Raw genomic sequence first — 17219 nt, forward strand, 5'->3', positions numbered from 1 at the left:
CCTTATTTTATTTAAGAAATGTTTTATTCATTTGACATACTAACCACAGATACCCCGCTCTCCCATAGTCCTCCCCTCCCAATCCACCCCCCATCCCCACTTCCAAAAGTGCAAAGGCTCCCATGGGGAGTCAGCAAAAACTGGTAAATTCAGTTGAGGCAGGACCAAGTCCCTCCCTCCTGCATCAAGGCTGAGGAAGGCATTCCACCAGAGGCAATGAGCTCTAGAAAGCCAGCTCAGGCACAAGGTATAGATCCAGATCCCACAGCCAGGGGCTCCTAAAACAGTCCCAGTTGAACAATCATCTCCCATACGCTGAGGACCCAGTCAAGTACCATCAAGGCTCCACAGCTGTTGGTCTAAAGTTTGTGAGTTCCTACAAACTTGGTTCAGTAGTCCACAGATTTCCCCATTATGATCTTGACCTCCCCTGCTCATACAACCCCTCTTGGAGAGCAGTGGATGAGATACCTTGATAGAGGGAGAGATTATGAGGTTAGGAAGAAACCGGGTTCTAGGGAAATTCTCAGCAATCAACAAGGATGACACTGGATTAGACTACAACCAGTAGTGGAGAGGATGCCTGAACTGGCCTACCCCAGTAATCTGATTTGTGAGTACCCTAACTGTCATCACAGAGCCTTCATTCAGTAACTGAAGGAAGCAGATCCAGGAATCCACAATCATGCACCAGGCTGAACTCTGGGAGTACATTGAAGAGAGGAAGGACTCAGTCTTTAAGAGTGTGGTCATTGGTAATTAGTCTATAATCCACAAGGGGTCCTGCACCAAAGGGTATTGGGGTAGCAAAAACTGAATTCAAAAAGTCTTCTTCGTTTTTTTAAAAGAGAGAGAAGTTAGATAGGAAGAAAAGTGGAAGATTTGAGAGGATATGAACATGATCAAAATACATAATAAGAAATTCTCAAAGCATAAAAAGTATTTTAAAAATTCAAAATTGATATAACCCTGGTCACAAATTTATTATTACATATGGAAAAACTAGCTTTTAAAGATTTTTATTCTCAGTGTAATATGCTGTGAACAGGTTCATGACCTCTTATTCAAAACAGAGATTCTATATTCCATTGCAGCTAATAGGTCTTGGTACTGCTCTCCATAACATACTGCTGAAACTGCCTTGTGGATATTGTTTTATATACCATTTCTCAAAGTTGGAACAGAAAAAAAAGACATAATCGTACTCACTAAGAAAATTTGAAATTTTGGTTACACTTTACAGTCAAAAATTATATATTGTGCGTATCAAACACAAGATTCTAATCTTCTGTTCTGTATGAAAAAGCTTGCTGGGAAGAATCATTATGTTAATAACCTATCCTACACTTAGGTGAGTCTGAATCATTATTCAAATACAGTTAGTAAAACATCCAAGTTTGTTACTTTATTACCATGTGTTAAATTATATGAGGAAAAAGCATATTGATCATTACAGAGCAACAATATCTAAAGTTGATCATGAACATAAATCAATTATAAATTTCTATGTCAATCTGCACTATTTCAAGACATGGTAATGCACATTTCATATCTGAAATAAGAGAAGGAATAAATTTGTCTGACTTCTCTCCAGATATTTTTTAGTTTTTAAAATAATGCAGAATCCTGTAGAAATGTGGAACCACTATCTGTAAGATTTCTGTTTACCTGTCTCATTGGAAATCTCATTGTCTGCACAAGGAGTGCAATCATAGCAGCAAACAGCCTTGCCCTCCAGGGAAACTTTCTTGAATCCAGGCCCACAGCTCTCACTGCACACAGACTGAGGAATCTGAGCATAATGGGAGCAAAGTTAACAAATGCTAAGTCTTTATTGAAAACCACAATAAATATTATTTTTCAATGTCATGTAATAAACTTGCAGGTTTTTCTTCTATAAATGTAGAAAACTATTTTGAACATCTGTGCCCTACACAAGGTTGGTCTGAGGATTGTCACACTATTTGACAGTTTGGAGCATAATGAGGTAGGGACAAGTTTAATGCAGGTAGGTGAAGACATGACCTAGAACGTCAAGTGGTCTTTCCAGATGGATCCTGTCTCTGGACTTACTTTCAAATGTGTTGAAAACTATTATTTCCACCATGGATGTGAATCTTGCTTTTCAACTTAACAGGACTTATAATCACCATGGAAACAAAATGTTGGGCATGTCTGAACATAATCTTAAAGGGAAGTTTAAATGATTCACTACAAAACTGAGTGTCAGCCTTGACAATTGCCTCAGAATGAATGAGAATGAGAAAAAAAAAAGGTGATCTATGGTATGTGCTTATTTCTACTTACTGAGGATATGAAGTCATCAGTCACCTCAAGACCTAAAGCAATAAATTTCAAAAGATAACGGATAAACCCTCATACTGTCAGCCAAAGGAACACTTCTTTAAGTTATATTAGGTATGCCTTTATTTACAATACTAGAACAGGAGAGAAACATACACACATGCACAATATAGTATTTTCCCTTTCAAGAGATAGAAGAAAGAAAATAACTGATTATGGTCTGTAATTTTTAAGCATGAAATAAAAATGATCTACTCAATTTTTTGTAGAGTGAAGGACTTCTAATGGAGACATGTACATAGGTTTGAAGGAAAATAGCAATTATAGGCACAGATATGTAACTACACATTTCCTCAATGCTGGTGTTATCTGGGGAGTTATTGAAATTGTAAGAGTTGCAAACTTATTAGTAGAATTATTTCAGTGTTGGTGGAATTTGAACATAAATGATTCTCACCCACATTCCAGTTTTTACTTTCTGCTTAAAATGTGTGGCCTGAGACACTATGTTTCAAGATCCTTCCCATCTCTCCATAAATGCCACACACTGGCATGCCTCCTGATCATAAAGGATCTCTTGTACCTCCAGAACCATAAGTCAAGTAAACTCTTTTCCAAAAGTCACTTTTGGTGATGGTGCTTGATTATAGCAAGAAAACATAACTTATTCAGTTTTGTGCTGCGAATGTAGAAATTTTCTATATCTGAGTGTCCTGTGAGACATTCTGAGGATTGTATATACCCCTTCTCAGGTGTACTTATCTAACCTATGGATGACTGAATACTAACAGACATTTACTGCTAAAAACTTATATTTTAATTATCAGGGGATGATAAAACACTGTCGTGTAGTAGTTATTTTTTGTCTTTCTCTACTGGTAGTTATATAGTAATGGGTTTTAATATCAAATCAGGAGTTATTATACTGGGGGATATATTTGTTGTAAGATAAGTATAATTAATTGAGATAATACATAACTCACCTCGAAATATTTTTCTGGCCATCTTATCATCAGTTCAGACAAGGACAACTGTTGACCCTGGAGAGCATTGGGCGAAAAGATTGCTACTTTCACTTTTTGTCCAAGACCCTTTGGAAAATTCCAAAAGTTGAGAATATCATACTTATCATCTGGCTTCTGTTTCCATTCTAAAGCCATGTTGGCACCCACATGCATATTCCGCAAGAAAGAATGAAGCTGAAAGGGAAGCAAAAATATATTTTAAAGTATATAACAGATGTTGATAAAAATGGATTATAGAATTACTCTCATTGTTCACAATCTCTGTCATAGGACATAACATTAAAGTAGGTTTCACTAGCCAGGCGGTGGTGGCGCACGCCTTTAATCCCAGCACTCGGGAGGCAGAGCCAGGCGGATCTCTGTGAGTTCGAGGCCAGCCTGGGCTACCAAGTGAGTTCTAGGAGAGGCACAAAGCTACACAGAGAAACCCTGTCTCGAAAAACCAAAAAAAAAAAAAAGTAGGTTTCACTATACCTGAGCAATATTAAGTTAATGGGATGCCATTATACCTCTGAAGGACAGTCAGTCTCAAAAAAAATCTTCTAAACGTATGCAGCAAAAGAATCCGTGAGTACTGGTTGAGGTAAATTTCAAATTTTTTAAAACAAAGCTATACACATTTTTATTCAATGTGTGTCTCAAAGTAAAGCAAGTAAAATGTGGGTACTGATGACTAAATGGTAGTTAAAAAAATCATTTACATACTAATAGCTAGGGGTGAGCTCTCATTGTTTAACTTACTAAGAGAATTCTTAGTTTTCTAATGTAATCTATTAACATGAGAAGATTGTGCAGCTATTGTGACACAGATTTTATATTCAGTAAAATTATTTCCACCTTGCCACTAGCACCCTATTTCTCAACAACATGCACAAATAAATAGATCTACACTGACCTGGAAGATATATATATATATATATATATATATATATATATATATATATAGTGTTGAAATATGTAATACCTAATTTGGTGTCTCTGAAGATGCCGAAAATATCACATTGTTGATGCTCTAATACAACAGAAGGGATATTACCTGCCAGGGGAAGAACACCATTCTTTCCCCATTTCCAAATGGTTGCATTTGTACTTGCTGAAGACTCATCTCATGGAGACTGTGGGCCACAGTATAGACAGCCTTGTATGTATTATAGCTGTCTTCATTCATTACCATGTCAAAAATGTGTCTAGGCAGTAATTCCAAGGAAGCATTGGGTTGGCAGTTCTCCAAAAGATGACAATCAAGCTCTGAAAATGAGCACTTGAAGAACAAAAACCACAATTTTGGAAGGTAATTGTCTTCTGGGTATTTATAAGGATTAACTGTTTGGATAAATTTTTTAAATTCACTAATCTGATCATAGTGGTGTGAAAAAATGAGACTTCCATGGAATGAATCTAGCAAGAAATAATCAGCCATATTAGTAACATCCCACTGAGAGGTCATGACCCAGACTTTCGTCGTCAAAATCTGTTGCCCTAGATTTCTCATTAAACCTTGTAGTGAATCATTGTCACCATAAATGATGATGATATTGGCCAATGATTCCTGGACCATACCAAGACTTTTCCAGTATTTGTAAGGAAATGAATTCCAGGTACTTTGAATCATTTCAACCAAAGCTATGCATCCTTGATTATTCTCCATATTTTCACTTATATCTGATAGAAACTGAATTCCTCTGTGGTCATCTGGGACAATAAGACCAATCCAGGTCCAGCCAAAATGAAGCATCAAAGAGACCATGGCAAGAGACAGAGATGTGCCTTTGGGGGCCATCTGGTAGAGAGAATGAAGTTGATCTTTGTCATTCAAGATAGGATCAAAAGGACCAACAGTGAGCTGAAGAGAAAACAAATGGAAACAAGAGGAAGAACAATGTCATAATCACAATCTCTGCTCTGCAGGAACTGATGGCAATGGTCAGCATGAGGACAGATTCATCCTGATTTAAAAGGCAAAGTTCTCTGACAGGATTTTTTCAGAAATGTACTGGCCTTTCCTCCATTTTTATTAATTCCCTTTGTCCTACATCCTCCCTTCTTTCTTTCCCAAGTGACTGAAATTAGATCTGTTTTCAGTTGGCTGGGCATTACTCATCAATAGCTAAGTAATCCAAGTGTCCCCCTTACCTTTCCGTACCTCTGAAATGTCAGCAACGGATACTGGACTATTTTTCCCATACAACTCCTCACCTGTGGAAATTTGTAGAGCTGAAGCAGTGTCGCAATACGGGTAGATTTTGCCAAAGATGGTCCTGTTCGTGCAGCAGATGACTTTCTCTCTTCTACACAGTTAAAATTAGAGATGGGAATACTCAGGCCTGTGAGCCAAATAATGGCATTAAGAAGAATGTTTTTCTCACTGAACATGAGATTATAAAAATCAAATCCTAGAGATATGTTTGGTAAAAGATGAGGGTTCCTGTTGATCTCCTCAATGGTAAATACCAGGGCCAGAACCAACTGGTACATTTTAAAATTATACCTATATAAATTGAAGAAAATACATCTGATGATATTATAGATGAAATATTGCTGCAGATTAATGCAATAGTTTTCTAGTTCAAATATTAGTGTTTATATAAAATACTCATTTGAAATCTCCTAATAAATGACTAGAATTCAACTGATTGTGTTAATTTGATAAGATGATATAAGAGCATATAAGAATGACCCTTACAGTTGGCTGTCCCATGACTGCTTACTATATTTTCTATTGTATTTGGTACATTAAAATTTTGCCTATGAATGTAAAAAAAATAACCTGTCAAAGTATAATATTTTCTGCTGTATTGTTCTTTGTTATATAGCTTCTACAGTTAGAGGAAAATAAATATTCCTCCATTAAGACACACAGCTTTCCAAGAAAATATCTTTATCAAAGAATACCACTGAATTATTGTGACTCATATTTTAAATAGTTGTGATTCTTTGACAATATTCTCTTTTGTGACTTTATGTAGTGTGGTAGTATTGTGTTCCCCAAATAATTGTGTATCCTAATAAACTTATCTGGGGTCAGAGAACAGAAAAGCCACTAGATACTTAGGCTAGAAAATGTTTTCACTCACACCTTTAATCCTAGCATTCCAGAGGCAGAAATTCATCTGGGATCTCTGTGAGTTCAAGGCCACGATGGAAACGGCTAGGCATGGCGACACACACCTTTAATCCCAGAAAGCGAGTCTTTAATCTCAGGGAGTGGTGGTAGAAAGCAGAAAGGTAAATAAGGTGTGAGGACCAGAAACTAGAAGCATTTGGCTGGTTAAGCGTTTGGTTGGTTAAGCATTCAGGCTTTCGAGTAGCAGTTCAGCTGAGACCCATTCTGGATGAGGACTCAAAGGCCTCCAGTCTGAGGAAACAAGACCAGCTGAGGATCAGGTGAGGTGAGGTGGCTATGGCTTGTTCTGTCTTTCTGACCTTCCAGTATTCATCCCAATAACTGACCTCAGGTTTGATCTTATTAATAAGAACTGTTAAGATTCATTCTACATCGTTGTTTGGTGCCATTTGTGTATGTTGATTGCATGTGTGTGTGTGTGTGCACCACTGTGAAAATATTTGAGTTTCAAATATTATGACCAGAAGACAGAGGACAACCTCCACATGCAGTTCTATACAGTTAGAGGTGCACTCATGAATTTTCTGTGTATCTGAACTCAGGTAATCTCACTTGCACGTCAAACATGTTTACTTTTTGAGATATTCCTTATTAGTGTCAATGTCTGAAATTTAGAAAAATAGGTTTCATTATAATATCATAAAATAATAGTAAAAATCCAGTGCCAGGCATTGGAAACTTGTTTTTGAATTGTCATTTTTAGGAGAATCCAAGAGACTTCCTCCAAAAATACAGGCTGCAGCCCATGTCATTTGTGTCTTCCAGAAAAAGAAGGTAAGATCCTACTGCTGAAGATATCAGACACCTCAGACAGTATGTGAAAGTATCTATCTGGATTTACCTGGAAGCCTCCCTGCTGAGGACCAACTCCCATAGTTACAGAAGTCATACAGGCTCATAATGATGAAAAGCCGCCAGTAGTCCTCAGTAGTCCTATCCATCTGTAAGGTCAATGAGTGACAACACTGGTAGGCAACAAAAAATATTCTGACAGGTGTAATCCTGACACTTGTAGCCTTGGATAATTCCCAGTTATGTAAATGGAGTTAAGGCATGATGGGATAGGAAGGAAGCCATGCCTTCCTCTGTACTTCTACATGTAATCCCCGCCCTGTATAATGACACTTCTGTCTATGGTACACACAGATCATTATAGGATGCCATAACTTTTAAAAATATACTGTTTTACCAACAACAGGCTGTCTATCCCTGATTAATATATTTACCACACAATCCCTACACTTAAAAATCAGGAAACTTTGTAGTAGAGGGGTTATATGAGCGAGAGGTCCAGGAGAACTGTTGCAAGATATTGTCTTCATATTAAGAGAGACAATATGAAGAAGGGTTAAGGGAGTAATCTTGAAGGATTTGGTTGGAAGTGTCAGGATTAATGTGAGTAAGATAAATTATTTGAAAATCTCCATGTATTAATAATTACTTTATTCAAAATATTTTATTTTGAAAATAACTGCTTGTTGTTTCTGAACTTGATGGAAAGATGGTATTGCTAAAAACAATATATAGCTGAGTCATAGAACATGGAGCTATCAAGCTGGTACTGGACTGCACTCTTCGACCCTAGTGGATAACTTTCACAGTTCAACTAGCGCAACAGGAGTTCAAATTTCAGTAGGCCCTCTTCAGACTTTAGCACAACTGATTCAATCATGGAGCATTCATTAAGCCTGTAAAACTCAGCAGGTAGAGAGCAACAGCTGTCAAAAAAGAAAACAAAGACTTAATCCATCAAAGTTCATTGTTCTGGGAATGTCTCTAAATATACTATCTTGGTCTTTCCTTGGGTACTTTTACTTCTGGATAACAGGTATGGTTAGCTGAAATATGTAAACTCAGAAGTTGATGTTTTGTGCTTAAGAGCTCATCCTGATAAAGTCTTAGTGATAGACTGAGATCCTGAGCACCCAGTATAGTAGTAAATCAGCTAATAGAGACGTTCTATTGCCTTAAACTCATGTTCAAGCAGTGATCTACGGTGAAAATCTACAACATTTCCTGAGGTCCCACCAAGATGTCAGAACAAGATCATGAGACATAAGATGTATCAGAGCCTCTCAAAGCAAGGAAAAGTGCAATTGTCAAGGAACACATCGGGAGTTTGCAACCAGAGTTCCATGTCCCCAGGATATCCTTCAAACAATTTCTGCCTATGGAATCTGAGGAATCTAACACCTCCAAACCAAAATGAAACAAATTAGAAAGACTCATGGTCTGTCACATCTGCAGGCAAGTCATATTAAGGTGTCTTCTCTTTGGACATATAGGAGAGAGGTCAGAGATGCCTGCTTACCCAGTGCTTAGGAACCATGTGAGATGACACTGAATCCCTCTGTCTGTTCAAGTGTATGAATGTGTGGGGGCCAGCACAGATTGTTTTTACTGCATTTCTCTCTCTCTGTGTGTGTGTGTGTGTGTGTGTGTGTGTGTGTGTGTGTCTATGTTTTTCTGTTAGTTTTGTTTTGCTGTATTCACTCTTGGCTTTCTCTGGTGTGAAACCATCCCCCAAACTGGCTTAAAACATGGACCTCCTGCTGTTTGGGATCCAAATCCTTTTGGCTCTGCTAGGTCCCTCAGTAAAACAAACAAACAAGTAAATACACAAATAAACACCTCTACCTGTCCCACTCTGGGAGCAGGAACACTTTCTCTTTTTGTTTGTTGTTTGATTCCTGCTCAAATTCCGACTGGTCCCAGTTTGGAGATGGCAAGGATTCAGACTTCTCATCCAGGATCTCTTGCATCTAAGTAGAATGAACACAGGGAGGGAGAAATTGTTCCACCTGGGAAACATTCCCTCGACACTTAATCTACTCTAAGCAGTCCTCCAGAAGGAGAAATTACCCTGTACTGAGCCAGAAGGAAAACAGAAATTTCTACTTATTTCTCTTCATGATTTATTAACCAAAGATCCATATAATTTATTAACCAAAGATTCATATAATTTAAAAACTCTAGACCCACAATTTTCTCTAAAATAAAAAATTAAGGTAGAAAAACTCCTAAGATGCTCATAAGGGTGATATCTGCCAGAAAACACAGCATGGACAGAACAGATTCTCCATTCTGTCCAACATTGACCAAAGAGCTTTATACGACTTTGGCTGGGTACTTTTTCAATGACTATGGATAGCTCCTAAAAAGATTTCTTTTGTCTCCCAGCTGGCATCAGATGTTAGGAAAATGTTATAAATTTTAAAAATTAAGGTTTACTTAGGTCCTAGTTGCTGGAGGTAGTTTATCCTGTATGTAACAATGAACTGAGTGGGAAAAGACCTTTTGCATAAACTGAAAGTCACCACCACCTTCTCTGATGATGAAATACAGACTTACAGAAATCAAGCATAATTTTGGTGTCTTGCCTTCTGCCAGAGGAAACCAACCCTACAGGACTGGCCCAACACCAAGTTCCTATAATTGTTCAACCAACTACTTCAGCTAGCTCTGTCCAGATTAAACAATGCACAATATTCTTAGAAGCAAAGGGGAAAGTTGAAGCCCATATTGAATGATGAGAATAGACAGATATACTGATGTCCTGTCAGTTACCCTGTCAACTGCTCTCCTGCCTGTAAAAAAAAAATCTAGGACCTGTGATTTTTCTGAGTCTGATTCTTCCAGAGAAAAAGTGTACACTCTCCTGGTCATGAATGATGTATTTTTCATCCTCATATTGGCAGAGGTATGTCAACCCATCTTTGCTTTTAAATAGGCAGACCTAGAAGGAGGTCTATAGTGGGAAACGTAACTGGATCAGGGTGCACCAAGGATTTAAAAACTCCAACCCTGTTTGAAGAGCCTCTAAATGCTAACTTCCTGCCCTTCCTTTAGAGGTTTCCTGGGAAAATAAATTATAAAAGGACCATTGTGGGACTGTTACAAGTATTATAGCCTTTGGAAAACAGAATGTCATCTAAAAAAGGCCAAGTTTGTAGAATGCTACCTCTCTTGGCTACAAGCAGAAGGGAGGAAAAAGGAGACTGTCTCAGCAGGATTGTTGCCATCCTTCAGATTCCAACTCCAAAGAATAAGGGGCAGGTTCTAGAATTCCTAGGTGCAACTGAGTATGTCAGCCTCTGCATATCAGAGTTTGTGAAAATAGAATGCCTCTATGCACAAGCACAAAGCAGGGAAACTAAGCCCTTAATTTAACTGAGACTAAACAAAAGGCACTAAAGGATTTAAAAAGAGCTGTGAATTTACCTCCAGCCCTGGGACTTCCAGATGCTTCAAAACCTTTTCATCTGTCTTTGTCCAAAGACAAAGGGAATTTTATACAAACACTGAAGTCATGGAAATTTCCTGTCTCACATCTGTCCAAATGATTTGACCCTATAGCCACAAGGTGGCCCCGCTGTCAAAGATTTGTGGAGACTACTGCTAGCTTATTAAAAGAAAGAAATGAGTTAAGTGTGTATGAATATGATATTTATAACATCAACTGCAGATGAGGTTTTCCTCTGAGGAATGAAATAATACCAATTGTTTAATGACTCTGTGACCCAGAAAGGACCCTACTCCTGGCCACAACTTGAGTCCAGTTTGTCATCAATCCAGCTATCCCCTTCCCTGATGATGACATGCAGGTGCTCATACAAGACTGAAAGTTGAAACCAGGTACATGGGAGATACAGTACTTACATCTTACATATATATATATATATATATATATATATATATATATATATATATATATATATATATTACCAATCATGTACCTCATTCTAGGGAGAAGTACTGATTGATCTCACCCAGGATCTCAGATGGGGAAAAATATAGTCCACTACCATATACATGCACCACGTACTTTTACAATTGGGCATGTCAACTGTATGATCTATAGATAAAGCAGGCTTCTCAATGCTGGGAAAAAGGACATCAAATAATCTTGACTCTTGTAGAGCCTTTGTGGCTTTCAGTAGAACTTACTGTGCTCCATGACTAGGCTGTTGAACTCACTGTCTGACAGATGACCCTAAGACCAGTTTGGTCTATTGATGCTCTGATGACACAAACCACAACCCAGTGCTACCAGAGACTGCATTATTAAAAAAAAAAAAAAAAAAAAAAAAAAAACGACAGTTCAAAGCTATATGTGAATGGAGGATACCAGAGGAAAGGATCATTCTCTCAGAAATTACTGCCTGGACTCTGATAACTAACCTTCGCCAGGCTACTCATCTGGGGACCACAAACCTTTCTGAGTTGTTCAGACCAAGGCATGTTATACCTATACTAGATATAATAGCATGTGGTTTCTCAGTCATATATGATGTTTGCTCACAAGTAAATTGAAATCTGGACCCAGAAAGGGGTCTGAATGAAAGATTAACACCCTGAGAAGCTTTGTAAAACATATTTGTGCCAGAATCTATCTCCCAATGAGGGCAGGGTCTGAAGATGGGTGGATTCAAGAGTGGCCATGGGAGGAATCAGACATGATACACATCTTAGTTCGGTTTTAGGATAGGTAGACAGAGAGGAAGCACATCTTGACACTGATATAGCTTGTCCTACTCTGATGGGAGCCATCTCCAGCAGGACAGGTCCCAGCAGAGGATGAAAGGAGTTGGTAAGGAAAGGAAGTGAGACAGGCCATAGTAATTGGGAGAATCTTGTAGCCTGACTGACTAGCAACCAGAGTGCTTCTTTATTAATACAGAATTTAATAATCAGGGATACAGTCATGATGTTCCAAAACATAGACCATATCATTATTGTTTTTGGAAATGTGTTTCACTTCCTTTTACTTATCTTTTAGTCATCATTAACACACTATGACAGAACAGTTATCATTTCCAATCATTTTCCCTCAAATTTTGATATCATTAGTAAACAGAGTTATCATTCTTACTCATTAAACCTATAACCCATATTTTAAGAATCTAGAGGCATGTGATAGCCTCTTCTCAGCTTGTAGCTCTGGTTGCTTCAACGATTTGAGACCAAAATAAAATTTTCAAGCCATCCTGGGCATCTTTCCATGTCCCAACCACTTGTAGTATTAACTCTTAAAGGGCTTAGTGCCCAGGAAAAATCATCAGGGTAAAACTCTTGCAGTTATTATTCAAATTCTGGCATAATACAATGTTCATATTCATATTCTTATAAATTTTGTTTACAAGTCTAATCCTGGCATTCTGTTCTTCTTGGTCATATGCCACCACAGTGGCTCTGCATGAGCTAAATTTTCTAAGAAAGAGAGATCTTGATATCTCATACTTTTATCATCTTTCTATATCATTCTTTGCCCATCAGTATAAGTGTCTGTGTAGGGAAGATTTATCTTCAATTAATCTAACTTTGTTACTGTATATGTCACAAAATTGTCTGAGTATATTGAGGGAAGGGGCCTTGCAATCTGATCTGTGGCCAACTCCTCTAGCTCACTAAATCATGTAGACCTTTTTAAGTTTACTTTGTTTTGATTATCTTGTTTCTCAGTAAGTACAGTAACAGATGTTTCAAGCATGACTCACAGCCTTGTTGTTGAAATTTTCTCAGATCCTGGGTTCCTCTGGTCCCACCTGGCACTGTGGTCCTTCAGACATTTATAAAATAATCACTCAAAGTTTTACTATTATTTACAAACTATATCATCTATGGCAGGTCTCTTGCTAGTTAGCTTTCATATCTTAACATATTTCTATTAATATATGTTTTTCCATGTGTTTTGTGGCTTTCCTAGTCTGATGGCATGTTCTCTGGGCTGCAGACTAGAGTCTCCCCAGACTCTGCCTTTCTCTTTCCTGTCTCACCTTGGATTACCTGTCCCTAAGCTGCCTTGATATCAGCCAAGGCAGCTTATTTTTTTAACCAGTGGGAAAAACATATATTCACACAGTACAGAAAGACATTTTCCAGCACTTCACCTTTTCCATCTAATCAAAAGGAAGGTTTTAACTTTAACATAGTAAAATTATATATAACCAAACAGTTATTAAGCAAGAACTACAGTTACAATATCTAGTCTACATGTTTTTGGCAAAATTAAATAAATTATTCTATCTATTCTATATTTGTGAGTCTAAGGTTTCATATCTAATTTATCTTTTATCACACCCAAGTATAATTATAATTATAACTATCTAGGCTTCAGCTACATCAAAGACTCTAGAAGGATATAATATTACCTAAGTAAACAGCAAGAGCATTGTAAACAACTTCTAAAAATCTAGAAAAACAGACAACTGGCTGCCTGGACAGTTACCCAAAGTTGCTCTACAATATTGAGGTATCCATCTTCAGCATATAGGCCTAGAGTTTTTCAGTCACTTTTCCCTGTGTCCTTAAGAATATCTGGCAATATCCTTTTGGAAGCAGGAAACTGAAGGACCCTTTTGCCTTGTTTTGACAAAATTTAGTGGTCATTTTTTTCAGGGGTCCTGTATGTCAAGTCAATGCAACATTTGGTCAAGCAGTCCAGGCAAGAACAATTTCTTGCCCAAATGGCTAACATTTACCATAAGGAAAGCCAACTCCATATGGAGTTTCTTTGATGCCTATCATCTTTTTGAAGTAAATCAGTATTGCCAGGAGCAGACTTGTCTCACTGTCCTTAAAGTCTAAGTTTTTAAAACATTTTAAATGCCATATTCTTCAGGTCTTTGAAGTGTTTGAAGATTTCCTACCTAATTGAAGTATATCTATACATACCTAGAAAACTTATCTAATAGGACTATAAGTTTAATTGTCCTAGGTGATTATTAATCTCTACTTTTAATCATACATTACTGTTTCAAATGAACTGCACAAACAATATTTTAAACAAGAGTAGAAACATACATATAGTGTAACAAAATTAACTTTAAATTTGTATCAATAAACTAAAATCCGTACTAATGTAAAACTTTTTAAACAAGTCGTTGCTGTTTTAAAGTAGATTCAAAAATCTACCCTTCATTCTATCATATCTATATCCTACATTTCTATATCATATCCCCTTTCTTCTTTTAGAAAGAGACAGATTATGACCAGTAACAATTTTTAACCAACCCCTGAACAAGGGCAAACATCCACAATCTATTTTTTGGAATGTGGGCATAATTTTCTAGGCTACTTCCTTCTGATTGTGGGCACTGCTTATCTTAAAAGGATCCTGAAAAAATTAAGAATTATAATTAAATCTTGGCTGTAATAATCTGTGAGGATGGATTATCTCATCCAGTTGCTTTGAAGCTGATTTGGATGCTGGATTATCTGAGCCATAGTTGTTTTTGGAAATTTTTCAGGGGGTTATGTTGATATTTTATTTGTATTAAAATGTGATTTGTATGTTAATAAATAAAGTTGCCCGGGGGTCAGAGCTATTAGCAAGCCATAGGAAAGCAGGGCAGTGGTGGCTTACACTTGTAATCCCAGCACTTGGTAGGCAGAACTAGGTAAGTCTCTGTGTGTTCAGGGATACAGCCAGTATTGGATACACATGTCTTTAACCTCAATCCTGGAGGTCTATACAGACAGGCCGTGACGAGGCAGTCATGTGGTTGGGTTTACAACCAATGAGAAGGCAGAACAGAAATTCTATATAAGGACTTTAACACACAAAGTAGCTCTGGTTTGGAGAGCGAGGACCACCTCAGGAGGAAGGGTAAGGTTTTAGCTCTTAGCTCTGACCTCTTGGCTTTCTTCTTTGCATAGGTTCTGTGTTTCTTATTTAAAAAGACAGTTGGTTACATCTACAAGGGGTCTTGGTTGATCAAACCATATTAGCCTGGAAGCAATCCACAGGTTCTCATTGTCTCTGGAAATAAAAGAAGAACCTATTTTCCAAAGTAACACATCCTTAGACACAAATTTTGAAGTCAAGATACCATGAAAAAAATATATTGTTTTAACGCAGCAGCCTTTATAATCAAATGCTTTCGACAGTTAAAAATACCAGGACAATATAATCAAGACCCTCTGCATGATTTTCATCTTTACATGGCTTATTTTTTATTACTTTCATTGTTTCTTTAAAGACTTTATTTTTTTAAACTATCTCTTACTTTATATAACAGTCTATGCTATTTTTCCTCTGTCTTCCAAGCCTATGTACATTTTTACACATAATGTAAATTATTTTGAGGTTTATTCCATCTGAATTTGTCTTTTGTGTACCTATAATTCTTTTTTTTTGATCATTACAAACTGCAGCAGGGCTAAGATCAAAGCTGTGGCCCTGGCTGCTGACTCTACCCACTTCAGTTTCCCAACATGATGGTGGTACCCAGGAGAGTCACGCTTATCCCAACAACTCTGCAGTCCATGATGCCATCAGACATCATGCAGCTGGCCCATAAACCCTTTTTGTCTGTATGAGTAAAGGCTAAATCCACAATGCAATGTTCTGCACAGCTTGAAGACATCTCTGTGTACTAAAGCAGAAATCTAATATGCTACACTCAAGCCCAAATGCTGCAGTGTCTCACAGCCCACATCTTACATCTATGGCATGAGACATAAAGTAGGAATCTGTTTTGAGATCCGTTTTAGAATCTCTTTTTAAGTTATCTCAGGTTTTATGTGGATACTCAAGCCAACATGTTATGCAGCCAAATGGAGCCAGAAGGATTTCTCCAGTCATGCCTGGTCTCACAATCCCATAGCCACTTATAAAATAATCACTCAGAGGCTTAACATTATTGACAAACTGTAAGGGCTAGGGCAGGCCTCCTGATAGCTAGCTCATATATCTTAGATTAACCCATTTCTATTAATCTCTGTTTTGCCACATGTTTCAGTCTGCTGGCATTTTGCTCCTTGGTGGCAGGCTGGCATCTCCCCAGACTCTGTCTTTATCTTTCCTGTCTCTCTCTTTGGATTGCCCACTTGCCCCTAAGCTGTCTTGACATAGACCAAAGCAGCTTATTTATTAACCAATGGGAGCAACATATATTCACAGCATACAGAAAGTGTTCCCCAGCATGACCTCATAAATTAAATTTCTGGATTCTTTATCTGTGTCACCACTTCCAAGGTGTAAGGAAGACCTTCAAATAGAAAGGGATATCTTCCAAGCAGGAGTGAGTAGTATGTTCAGGACTGTCTCAGGGAAGCTTAGAAGCACCATTCCTGGGACAAGGCATACATGATTTAAATTAATTTTCCATCAATCTAATATCCCAAAATTGTACAAATATTAAAAGTGACCCAATTATGCAACAGGTAGACATGAAAATCAAAGGTGGTATGGATGTCATCATGCAGCTCAGCTTTGCTTGATCTTTGTCAATTAGCTATTCTGGCTATATGACTTTTGTTCTTCCCATCAGATATGGCTGTGGCAGACTTCAACTAAGATCTGGCCTGCTGTGGGAGGATAAAAATACTTGCTACTTTCTTAAAGTAACTTTTTTTGGATGAGTAGTAATTTTCTCAAGTAGAGTGAAACTGTTCAAGTAGTACTTAAAAAAAAAAAACTCCTGCATGAAGGGGTGCCTGATTTGTCCTCTTTCTAGCAAAATGATCCAAAAGTACCCTGATTTTCATGGCCAAAACCCTCTCTATTAATAATGATGACTGTAGGCATAGAGTGAAAACTTCATTGTACATCTACACCTCAGAGTTCTTGGCTGATAGAACGAATGAACAGGAGATCAATGGAAACTCCAGCAAAGCTCTCATTAGAGTCCAGAGAAAAATGGATGGGCCTCCTTCTTTTACTTTGCCTCAGTTCCCTGAACCCCATATAGTGAGAGATCAACTCCCTATTAGATTATATTTGGAAAAATTCCCCATCTACTTCCCAGCCTCAGAGACCAGCT

The 17219-nt window shown here is 37.6% G+C and overlaps 1 pseudogene; it reads right to left on the minus strand.

The window, feature by feature from the left end:
• The window catches only part of LOC131903731 (vomeronasal type-2 receptor 116-like), a 39215-nt pseudogene that overhangs the window by 4870 nt on the left and 17126 nt on the right, over positions 1-17219 (minus strand).

This window comes from Peromyscus eremicus, chromosome 1 (genome assembly GCF_949786415.1).
Source record: "Peromyscus eremicus chromosome 1, PerEre_H2_v1, whole genome shotgun sequence".
Classification (NCBI taxonomy): Eukaryota; Metazoa; Chordata; class Mammalia; order Rodentia; family Cricetidae; genus Peromyscus; species Peromyscus eremicus.